Consider the following 12,234-nt stretch of genomic DNA (forward strand, 5'->3'; position numbering starts at 1 on the left):
TGGCACTACTGAGTAATGACTGTTGAACACAAATGTGAGTGTGAATAACTAGTGAGCAATCTGTGTGCAAACGTGTGCTACCACTTAGTAATCAGTCCCGTTTGCTTTTTAACTTTGAAAAAAAAATAGGCAAATAAAATGTGTTATACAGAAATACATATTTATTTTATTTCATGTAAGGGTATTCCTTCGCAACTACTTTGCAGTAAAACAACATCACGGCTATACATGTACACAAATATACTGCTAGTGTTATTAAGTTTACACATTTCAATTCGCACTTTTTGTTCGAGCACATTAAAAAATATTTATTTTTTTATTTCAATTCATTTATTGTGGTATTTGTGAAATAAATTTCAGCTGTTGATAAGATATCGTTAATTTATCTATTCATTAATGGATCGTTGCTCCAAATATTAGACTGCCCTATGAAAAATAAAAAACAAAGCAGCATTTCAGATCCATTTTATAACGATGCAGATTTGGTTTTCATTAGGTTAGTATTAGGTACATGCACAAACATGCAGAACACTGGCCATGATTGTATGTTCTTGATGTATTTAATCAAAACACCGGAGCTATTTCGAGGTATTACACTAGGAGGCAGTGTTGCCTGCATAGCACCTCCACCACGAAGGCCATAATAGTAATGTATATAATTATTTATGTATTTATTTTCTATGTGCTTTCGTATATAATACGTTTAACTAGGAACAGGGAAAGCACAAAAAGAAAAAAGAACAAAAAAATGTCTTGGTATAAGCAGCTAACACAGCCAGAGCAGAAATTTAGTAGATACACTATATAGTCCAAATTAAATATAGATTAATTACAACAAAATAACCTTTTTACCTAACACACCTTCATATTCTCCCACACACATGTATATAAATATGCATACAAAATACATATCCTCATATATTAACCCAAAATATCCATCGTTACTTGTTTAAACGAAAAGGCCGCTTGTAAGTGGAAACTAACCCAATTATTTAATTTTAATGTAAATAAAATTTAAATCAAATGTAATATATTACTATATATATATATATATATATATATATATACATATATATAGTATCTGCTAAGACACCGACTTACCCTGTGAAGTATTTAGCATGCGACATGTCATTAGATTTACTGACCATCTAAACTTGTTTTACATCAGTAAAACAAGTGATATTTTATGGTGTCAAGGAGTGCAGTTAGTATGTAGTAAATAATCATGTTATCTGTAAGAGATGTGCAATAAACAGATAATAGGGATATACAAGCGCTTTGCTTAACCCCTCCTGCCAGCCATTCTGTGGAGAAAGTGGACCATCAGTATTATCTAGACACTTGATAGTAAAATAACAAAGCGATGGTTCAAGGGTCAAGCAGTGCTCCATTATGTTCCCCGTTATGAGGCTGCCCTCTGCACTCATGGATCATAAAGAGGTCGCCCCTTTGCCTGGCTGCTCTCTGGTGGATTCCTATACGTTTAATAAGGATGTCAGGAGACGCTATTTCACGCTAGAGTCCATCGTGTCCATGAACTGTGTTGCTGCTAATTTGCTCACTGCTCCATCCACTTATGGACAACACAGATAAACAATGTTAATGTAAAAAGTGGTGTAATCCCAGGTAACACAACTCAGCATTTCCCCCACTGCTGACAGTTTTGTCTTTGTTGTTTTGCTAAAACAGACTTATCTAGTATAACATACAGGCTCATTCTTATAAAATGTATTTAAACTAACATATTGTTACTGTCTAGGTTTAGAAGCTAATGCTCTACAGTTATTAACAAATCCATGTTGCACGCTAACAATACTGATAAATAGAATTTTACAGCAATGTATAATTTTTATATAATGTGTTGGACAATGGATAATAACTATTCACGGGCAGAAAAACAATCTATACGTTTAATTACATTTGCAATACAAAACATTTCTTAGATCACTTTGATTTACGTACGTGCAACTACACACGTAAGTATGCATATACACGTACATAAATTCATAGATGCACGCACAACCTCTATAAATGGAATTTTGTTTTAGATTGGGTTTTAAATCTGTAAAACCTGAAATGTGTTGTGCAAACAACAACATATTCTGCATAGTGTAGTCAATAGGAAGCAGTATAGGAATATTAGTATACAGCAAAAAGACGTCAAAATAGTGAAATAATAATGTGTTATCCGCGCCTGGTTATAGAGAAATACATGAATGTTAGTGATTAACAATTAGCCAAATAAGCCTATAGGAAAGCCACAAATCGGCTGCGTATTTGATGTGAAATAATTACAGCATATTCAGTCACAGCTATCTGCAGAATAATGAGCGTACCATTGTAATCATAGGCACACGCCCGGGCCTCTGTACACGCCACGTACGTCCCAAACTTTGTAGAAACAGAGGTAAAAGCTCTATTATAACGTATAGAGGGAAATAATTTAATGATAAAACATTCATTAAGGTTATTATATATATATATATATATATATAAAATTATTTTTTTCACTCCAATCAAGTTCAGTGGCATTGTTCCTTCCTTGTTGGCATATTGTCCTGCCTTAGAGCTGTGGGTTACTGCTGACACACAGAGGGGCACACTCCTACAGGGCATAGCGAGCTATCCAAAATGCACCAGTCCCTCTTAGGAGGTAGTCCTTGCCCGCATGTTCTGGCTCGTTGATGTCTTAGGTTTCTCAATGAAGGTGACATTTAATTACCATTTAAAATAGCAAACTAATGAAAGTACATGCATGTATATAATATAGGACCTCTTGGATGTATGGATCTTTCTGGTTTCCCCAAATATCAGCTTCAGCCGCTGTTTCTGCAGACCTGGATGTCCTGTCTAGAGCAGAGACTGGTGCTGATCCTCCGTAGGTGTGGCATTTATCATCTCTGATTCCCATCTCAGTATTTGGCTTCATTCTATAGTATCCAAAATACAGGGAGAGAGTTTGCAAAGATTTTAGGAGCAGGAGCTGTGGGGACTGCAAAGTGATTTTATAGGTGACGTATGATCCTACGTGGGCAGCCTTTACCCAAATGCCTCATCTTATAGGCCTTTCCTGCTGAAATGACATCTGCTTGCAGATTTCATCCCCCTCCTCATTCTTTCCTGGTCAGGAGACGGACATATAGCTCCAGAAATCATCCTCTCCATTATTGAAAAAGAGGAGAGGAGCAGCAAAAAGTGAAGGGGTAGAGGGGTGGGGAGCCGGAGACAACACAACATATTTAGCAAATCCCTCCCTTTCGGGACCTGGGGTACTGGAGTGAGAATGGGCACTGTCTACCCGGACATTCCTGAGGTAAGACACTTTCCACTCATGAGTTTGTGAATCAAACATTATTTAAATAAGCAATGTGTTACAGTGTATGTAATATTTAATTCCTGCCAGGTAAAGTAAACTATTTTTTATGTTCATGTTTTATTTTTTTATACAAAGGGACCTGTACTGCAGGCTTATTATGCCTGGCTATTGGCATACAGGTCTGAATGCTGTAGTCTGGGAAGGATTCCTGCCGCTTTAAAAAGAAATGATAAATTAGGACCAGACTGAGACCATTGGCAGAAAATTGGGGATTCTGCTCTCTGCAAACACACCCTGTGATTGTGTTTGTATTATATTTCTCTTTGAACTATATAGTAAGCAAATCAATCCAAGTCAGCTCACAAGACTGGGAGCTGTGTGTAAAACCATTCAAGCTCGGGTTGGCAATAAGCTCTCTCTATGGGAACACAATAGGGCCCCAGTGTGACATGAACAAAGAATTTAGAACTAGTTAAACTGCAGGACACGTCTACTGCCTGGGTGCTTGAATCATACAAAAAGGCCGGAGGAGAAAAAGAGCGCACTTCTCTTTAGGCTGGTGAGAAAATACTTCGGCTAAAAGTCTGCTTGGCGTCTTTATTTCAACGGCAATGGAGCAGATATAATTCAATAGGAAACTCGGGGATTTTTTAATGAAAAGATCGTCAGTCTGGCTGCAAAGCTCTTGTGAATTAATTAATTATTAAGACAAATAAACTTTGAAGTGGGAACTTAATAAATGGGATTTATTTTACTTTAAATATACAGGTTATTGATAAAAACACGCTGATTGTTTAAGTGATATAAAGCATTTCAGGAACAAAATAAACAACTATTATACAATAAATAAATACATACTGACGTGTATATAGAGATATATAAATGTATTTGCATATATATATATATGTATATATATATATATATATATATATATATATATAAGCACAGAAGGAAGATGGCACTCAGGGACTATCAAAAAATTTAGTGTATTAAGGTGAAGGTAAGGTGACGTTTGCAACCCCCTTTCTTAAGCCACCGCCACAGATACAAAACGCTTAGTACTATATATATATATATATGTATATATATATATATATATATATATATATATATATATATATTATATATACATACACACACACACACACACACACACATGCAGACAAACTTCTGGGTACAGTTATTCGTAAACGTGGCAGTGCCTGGGTCTATAGAAATGTGTTTGTAATATATACATAATTTGTAACCTAAAGAATACAGAGGTCGATAACAAGATGAATGTTTTTAGCATACAAGGATACATTGGGGTAAATAGAAAGTATGACAATGACAATTTTTTTTTCTATTCATGAAATATGGAAAATAAATTAAGAAGACATTTTCACGTAAACCAAAGTGTATTTGGGATGCTTTATTAGATAGTCAGGCGAGCAAAAATAATACCGTCAGTGCAGCGAAGCATCGTAAATGACTGCATTGTCTCGCAGGCCCGTATGTTAGTGAGGGGCATCAAACAGATTTATAAATCCTGACGGTGCGGAGTACATCTGGGAATATATATATATATATATATTTATATATATATATATATATATATATATATATATATATTTGACAGTCTACCTTCCCCATTACCGTACATAAGTAAGCAATTTGTTACTATGGTCTGGGTGGGGTTGGGGGTTTGTAGGGGTTAATGGGATTGCTCATGAACTTGGCTACCCGTCTGTCCGTCTGCGGTTTGATGGATTGCACATCCCGCTGATAAGTTCAGCAGACGGGACCCCCCCGCTGCTCCTGCCGGGCTCCTGAGCCTGAGAAGCTACTAGAGAGCCCCGGCTCCCGCCCGCCCTGGGCAGCCTGCAACAGATCACACGATGCAAGAGAGGGGATTTCTTTCTTTCTTCTTCTAATTCATCAAAGAAACTTCTAAATTGCCCTGAATTCTGCACCCCTGCTCCCCCGCCGCAGACCCTTTCTATAGAGTTTAATATAATGGGATAATTCAGAGGTGCTGTGTATAGGGCCATTGCCTAGCTAACAGGATAGCATGACATCTTTGTGGTGTGTTAATCTGAGTTAATTTTCAGCATTTGGACAGCGGCTTGTAAACTGCGAGAGATGAAGGCATGTCTGGGGCTACAAGGGAAGGAGAACCATTGACACGATGAAATCCTGTTGTATACAAAACGTACGATTCAGGGGATTGTACAACATAAGGATTTGCCAGATTATAACTGGAGGAAGCGTTCTCCCCTCGCTGCAGTAACTGCATTGTACATTCATATGCATGTGTGTGCTGCTTACAGTATACATCTATTGACATGCTCAGGTTTAACATAATTATAGTTTTTTTGTTGTTTTGTTTCCAATGCTGAGGTCTAATACTCCATATGGAATAGTTATGTGGGCTAATAAAACAACATTACTGTGTTATTTTGTGTGTAGCATGATCAAAACTCCCGGATATATAAATCATCATGGGGCCGTATTGAGGCAGATGGTTATTGCTGCTGGAATATAAACCATACAACCACATCAGCAGCACACAATAGGCAGCCCATGCACCCATGCACCCATGCACCCATGCACCCATGCCCCCATAGCATTTCTGGAGGAATGTCTTCATGCAACAATAGCAATTAGCTTCCTGAGAACGTGTAATTATAGGTGCCAGTCCATAGGAAATCTAATCCCATAGATCTGCAAATGAGAGCACCTAGGTGTATTTTGCTGTGAAAGTGAGAGAAGTTGGCTATATCAAAGTGAGTGACTTAGGTTTAAATATATAGAAAGAGAGATAGTTAGTTTGTGTTATGTGCTGGTGGCTAATTAGTTGTAGACATTTAATGGAGATACCATCAGAGAGTTAATTAAAGAATCAGTTTGTATAGAATAGGATTTGCCAGACTACCAATACCCGCATCTCTCTCTCTCTCTCTCTCTCTCTCTCTCTCTCTCTCTCTCTCTCTCTCTCTCTCTCTCTCTCTCTCTCTCTCTCTCTCTCTCTCTCTCTCTCTCCCCTCTCTCCCCCTCTCTCCCCCTCTCTCTTTCCCTCCCATCCATTGCCTCCCATCCATTGCCTCCCCCTCCTTCCTGGCCACGTCCACCCCTTCTCCTTCCTCCACCTCTGCTGTGCAATGGTTGGAGTGTGTGAGCTGCTGCTGCGTCGACGTCACTGCGGATCAGCCTGCCACCACAGACAGCTCCTGGCATAGGACCAGAGCCTGGGAAAGCGGCGAGGACGCCAGGAGCCCGGCCAGGTACCATGCCCTGGGATTAGAAGAGCCTGCAGGGAATGATCAGGGAAGAGGAATGCGCTCTGCCACTGAGGGGGTGATACACAAGGAAGGAGCAAGGCACCTGTTCGGAGCAGCCACATCGCCCCTCTGCTTTATCCTCTGCCTGCAGGAGTAATCCCAGTAACCTGCCTGTCTGCCTATGCCTTCCATGAAGCCATTGCTGGTCTGGAGACCCACGCTGCCTGTAAGTGGATTCAGCACGTCTGCAAGACCTAGGATGATGGTGCCTGTGGTCCTTCCAGACACATGCACAGAATCTCATAGAAACAATGGCATTTGTTTGCTTTGCCATTCTAGTTATAGGCCAGAGGGCTAGTCAGGGGGCAATTTGCAAAGGAAGAAGCTCGCTTGCCACACATTTAAGGATTATGGCGATATATGACGAGTGGATTTCTATCTCTGTGGTGACATGTTTGTGGAATGTGGAATATGTTCTGTAACACTGTGACCAGGTGATCTCATGAAGCTTTACAAGGCCATGGCCAATGGGCGCTTCTTCCTGTGCCTTCCCTTGGCAGCAAATTGTCTACGTAGAAGATGAGACATTACTGTGGGTTAAAGGCCGCACATCTGCAAATGCGCAAGCCCTTGTCTGGGATATATATATATATATATATATATACATACACACACACATAGATTATGTTCATTACTAACAGAGAGAGGGGTGAAGCACACAATGTGGGGGCGGTTTAATCATTGGAATATTTCACATGTGACAGTATTGACAATCGCTAAGTGCCTGGTAGGGCTAGTCTTATCATGAAATAGGCGATTTATGCTCATTAGTCTCTTTAATATACTAAAGTCAAGTACAGCAAATATTTCTTTTTTTGGCAGGACATTATTCAGACGTCTACGGTGTAAAAATAAGTACTCATACGTCAATCACTCAACAGGACACACACAAACACACACACACACACACACACACACACACACACACACACACACACACACACACACACACACACACACACACACACACACACACACACACACACACAAAACACACACACAACACACACACACACACACTCTCTCTCTCATGCTCTATACAGCAGAGAATACATTCAGGGACAATAATACATTATTACATGTCCACTTAAGTATTACAATGTCCATCATTTGATATTTATTTGTAGAATTGTAGATATATATATATATATATATATGAGGGGGTCAGAAGATTTACCATAAACCCGTAATATAATAATCGATGTTTAAAGGTAAACATACAATAATCCAGTTTGTTAATTGTAATTTGATTTTATAAATATATTCCAAGACTCAGACAAATTACCTCTTCTATAGAAAAATGTCAATATAAAGAAATATCTGGTGCACAGAGAGGATTGGAGGATGATTATGAGAAAGGCAGAGCAATTAGCACAACGTGCAACTGAGTCCAAAAATATATAGGATTATTACAGGTAGACTATAAATAGCTAGACCCAATTATAGGCAAGACATTTACCACTTTAAATTCCAAACTACATTAGCATTAAACGTGGAACTATTCTTTTCTACCAGCTTTAGCCAATAATTTAACTTCTATGGAGTAATATTGTGTTTATTGTACTGTGCTTACTTAAGACATGGACCCTGGTTATGAGATCCCAGACATAAACCTTGGAGACAGGGCCTGTATGTTCAGATTGCTCCTGAATGCACAACTATTAATCGGTACCATATTGCTATTGTTGCAGAATATTGGAATCAAATGTGCAAATAATTGTGTCGTTTGCAGAACTATTGCAATCATTGTTGAGATGTGGTTAACCTGTCACTACTTTTCAACAGCTAAAATGACAGAACATTTTCACATTTGTATTTACACGGTGTGCGTGTGTGCGAGTGTGCTATTCACGTTCATTAATATTACGATGGTAAAGTGGTATAATGCACAATATAAGGAAAGGTTGTAATTTTATATTACCCACTTTTTTTGTATTGTTGCACACTCGAGAAAGTCTGACATCTGAGAACAGTAGTTATAATATTTTAAATGGTTAGTGTGAACTTCTGTAACCTACTTCTGTAATAATATTCAATTGCAGTGGATATTTAATGGATTGTATATGAACAATATGATTAGTTTGCTGAAGTCAATGTTAATTTCCAGGACCTTGGTCAGCGCCATGCTATAGACCCATGTATGGATACGAAGTGAAGGGACTAGTCCCCACGTGTAAAAGGGTGGTGGTACATCTGATAAGATGACCGTCGCTATTTAAAATTTCTATTTTTATTTCACCTATATTTCTTATAGTAATACTGAATCTAAACACTAATCTGCAATCACTAAATGAACAGTAGACACGTTGTGTCTGGACTATGTGTTCAATTACCATGCTGTCTAATTGGGCATTATGTCTAATTGGGCCAGTGAACACTGGAATAAAGGAATGCCTGAGACCCTACATGACCCCAGAGATGGCCAGCGAGCTACAGATATAACATAGTTGCACACTATAATATATCAACAAATGCATTTACAAGCATAATGCTATTTCACACAACACATGCCTGATATAGTATATATATATATATATATATATATATATATATATATATATATATATATATATAATTTTTTATTTTTTGGGGGGGAAATAAAATCTGACATTTTTTTTCATTATTATAAATATTATTATATCACATTCCCTTTTTTGTTATTTTTATTTCTCTTTTCTCTCAGTCTGTCATTCAAAATTTTCTATAGCTGTAACATATTCCAAATAAGTATTACACACGATTTGTACGACTTGTTACTAGTGCTAGGAAGAAGAAAAATACATATAAAAGTGAGGGAATTTTTTTTAGAAAAAGGAATATTTATATGTACTTTATCTGTAGGCCGTTTTAACACTGAAATTGGTGAAGGAAACCAAAATCTAATAAAAGAAGAAACAATTTAACGTATCAAGCGTATTTGGATGTATTTGATAAACACCAATACCTATGTATTATAGAATTTGTATAATCTCTTTCGCCAGACTGATTTGAATAGCAACTGTATAATAAGTGGATGCCAGTATAATGTAATGTATATGGTTTCTTTCTCCACAATGCAAAATTATATTTCTGATGCTTATGTCTTGATTTCTGCCAATAGTTATTATAGGGAAAAATAAAGCTACATCAAGTTAACATTACAATAAGTATTTTAAAAGCTATACATTTTATCACCATTTAATGTTTATATTTTGGTAAAGAAGGTGTTTGTAAAAAATTTATATATATATATATATATATATATATATTTATATTAACAAAACACTAACATGACACAGGTGTAATATAAAATACAATGCTCATTTATCTTTTGACGTTAGATTAATCTTTGTTAATATAATTGGATATTATAACTTATGCAATGAGGGAATAACAAAAGTAATAAGAATATACATCTTTGTTTCTCATTCTTGTCACAACATGGTGACATTTAAACGTCTATTAATAAACGTCACAATAACAAAAGAACAACGTTTCAGGGCCTCCTCCTTCCTCAGACAATTATGTAGTATATTCTTATATTTTTTAATAAACAACTCACAAACTTGTTTTTTTTTCATGGAAAACATGTATATTCGTTTATTTTAAAGCGTTTTAAAGTATTTATTCGTGCACAAAATATTAAGAATAAAAATAGAAATCCGATGCAACATGTACTTCGTGAATTGATACAACAGATCTGTATTTTAATTGCCCAACCCACTTAGATGAACTATTGCTATTAATAGACACCTGCTGAATTATGCTTGTACACAATTAATTACAGACAAATAACTCAGCATTTAATTAGTTGCTATATTTTCTCTAAATAATACATGTATATGTATCATTATGTCAATATATATATATATATATATATATATATATATATATATATATATATATATATATATATATCACATATATTTATTTATTTCGGGATCTAATACTCGTATTGCACTGCATTCAGAGCATCTTGAAGGAAATTATTGCAGATGTCTCTGGGAAATTTTGTATGCTTCAACTCACTTAGCGCAGTCCATAGCATAATGGCCCATTTAATACACAGGCTCTTTAGGCAAAAGGGAGGGAAGGTTTTGCAATTTAAATATCTGTATTCCCATTGGCCATCCATGGTGATGTCACAGTCCCATCCAACCTATTATTATTTGAGAGACACCAAAGTTGAGTAAAGAGACAGATCCAACTGACTCCTAGCATCTGAGTGCAGCAGTTTATGGTCCGCTCACCCCATACAGAGGAACTGACCAGGGTCCTATCAGGAGCTCAGGAACGGCTCCATGCACAATTATGCAACAATGGAACACCATGACCAACTGATTTATAATATATTCTCTTATTTTTGCTTGTTTTCTAGGCAGTTTGTGGTTTTTGCAAAGTCCTGGCATCCAAGATGGAAGAAAGGTGGGGAGTTTGTTTCTATCTTTGGTTATCTAGCTGTATGAGTGTAAATCATCCGTCATAAAGCTAGATAACCGAAAGTAGGAATAACTTCCGTGACGTCATAGACCACATTGGTGTAAGATATGAAGACTCTTCCAGATGGTATAATAACCAAGGTCTCCAAAAACTCATCGGCCAAAGTAGGTTATTCCTCATTTGCATCTGGGGTAATGTGAAGATCCACCATTGTATTGTGTTGCAGCCAGATACAAGTCTTGCATTTTTAGTAAATTACCGTCCCCAAATTATGCCAGAGAAATAATAATTGTCTGGACTGACGTCACCTATGTCAATCCTACCTCTGACTTCTCCACTGCTCACCCTCTTTTAGACACACAAACATACGCAGTTCCCTCATTAAAAATAATGCACTAGATTGAAACACACACACACACACACACACACACACACACACACACACACACACACACACACACACACACACACACTCTCTCTCTCTCTCTCTCTCTCTCTCTCTCTCTTACTTTTGCATTTTTCGGCATACAAACTTTATCTGATTGGACCTTTACCAAATATGCCTTATCATACACTTAATTCATTTGTTTTCCTTTACAACACTATGCTTCGGAGAGCTGGGGGAGGGGGAATCCCATTACAAGATCTTTCACATATAAAAAAGCATTTGTGAAATCTGCATGCAGTTTCCATGGCAACACAAAATAGTCTGCGCCCATAATTTCTTCTGCCACATTTAGCTGCCATTTGTAGTCAAACTATGCTTTGTCTGTTCATCAAGGAAAATGCACTGGAAGCTGTGCTGGATTTCTGACTACACCCAGCGTCCCTGCTATACAAAATCACCATACATGTCCTCATATATTACATATTTGAATAGTTATATTTATAATTTATAAATTACATATTTTATTAATTTAGTTACATTTTTTTTTACACTAGATGATAATTGGTACAATGGAGACTATGGAGGTAGCATATAATTCGATTTTATTATACACTAAAGACATGCTTAACACACACACACACACACACACACACACACACACACACACACACACACACACACACACACACACACACACACACACACACACACACACCTACCTTTGCCCATAGAAAGCTGCAAAACGAGATTCATGTGATATGTTTTCTTGTGGCTGTGTAGGGTGAAACGAA

The 12,234-nt window shown here is 37.1% G+C and overlaps 1 long non-coding RNA gene across 1 annotated transcript in view; it reads left to right on the forward strand.

Annotated features, from left to right (window-relative positions):
* Positions 1-6,585: 6,585 nt before the first annotated feature.
* LOC148523718 (uncharacterized) overlaps positions 6,586-12,234 on the forward strand; it is a 56,758-nt gene continuing 51,109 nt past the window's right edge. Inside the window, exons 1-2 of the long non-coding RNA XR_015878438.1 lie at positions 6,586-6,802; positions 10,994-11,219. This is a non-coding gene — a long non-coding RNA (uncharacterized LOC148523718). The remainder of the gene's footprint in view (positions 6,803-10,993; positions 11,220-12,234) is intronic.

The sequence above is a fragment of the Taudactylus pleione genome, unplaced genomic scaffold (assembly GCF_031769625.1).
Source record: "Taudactylus pleione unplaced genomic scaffold, aTauple2 ptg000129l, whole genome shotgun sequence".
Classification (NCBI taxonomy): domain Eukaryota; kingdom Metazoa; phylum Chordata; class Amphibia; order Anura; family Myobatrachidae; genus Taudactylus; species Taudactylus pleione.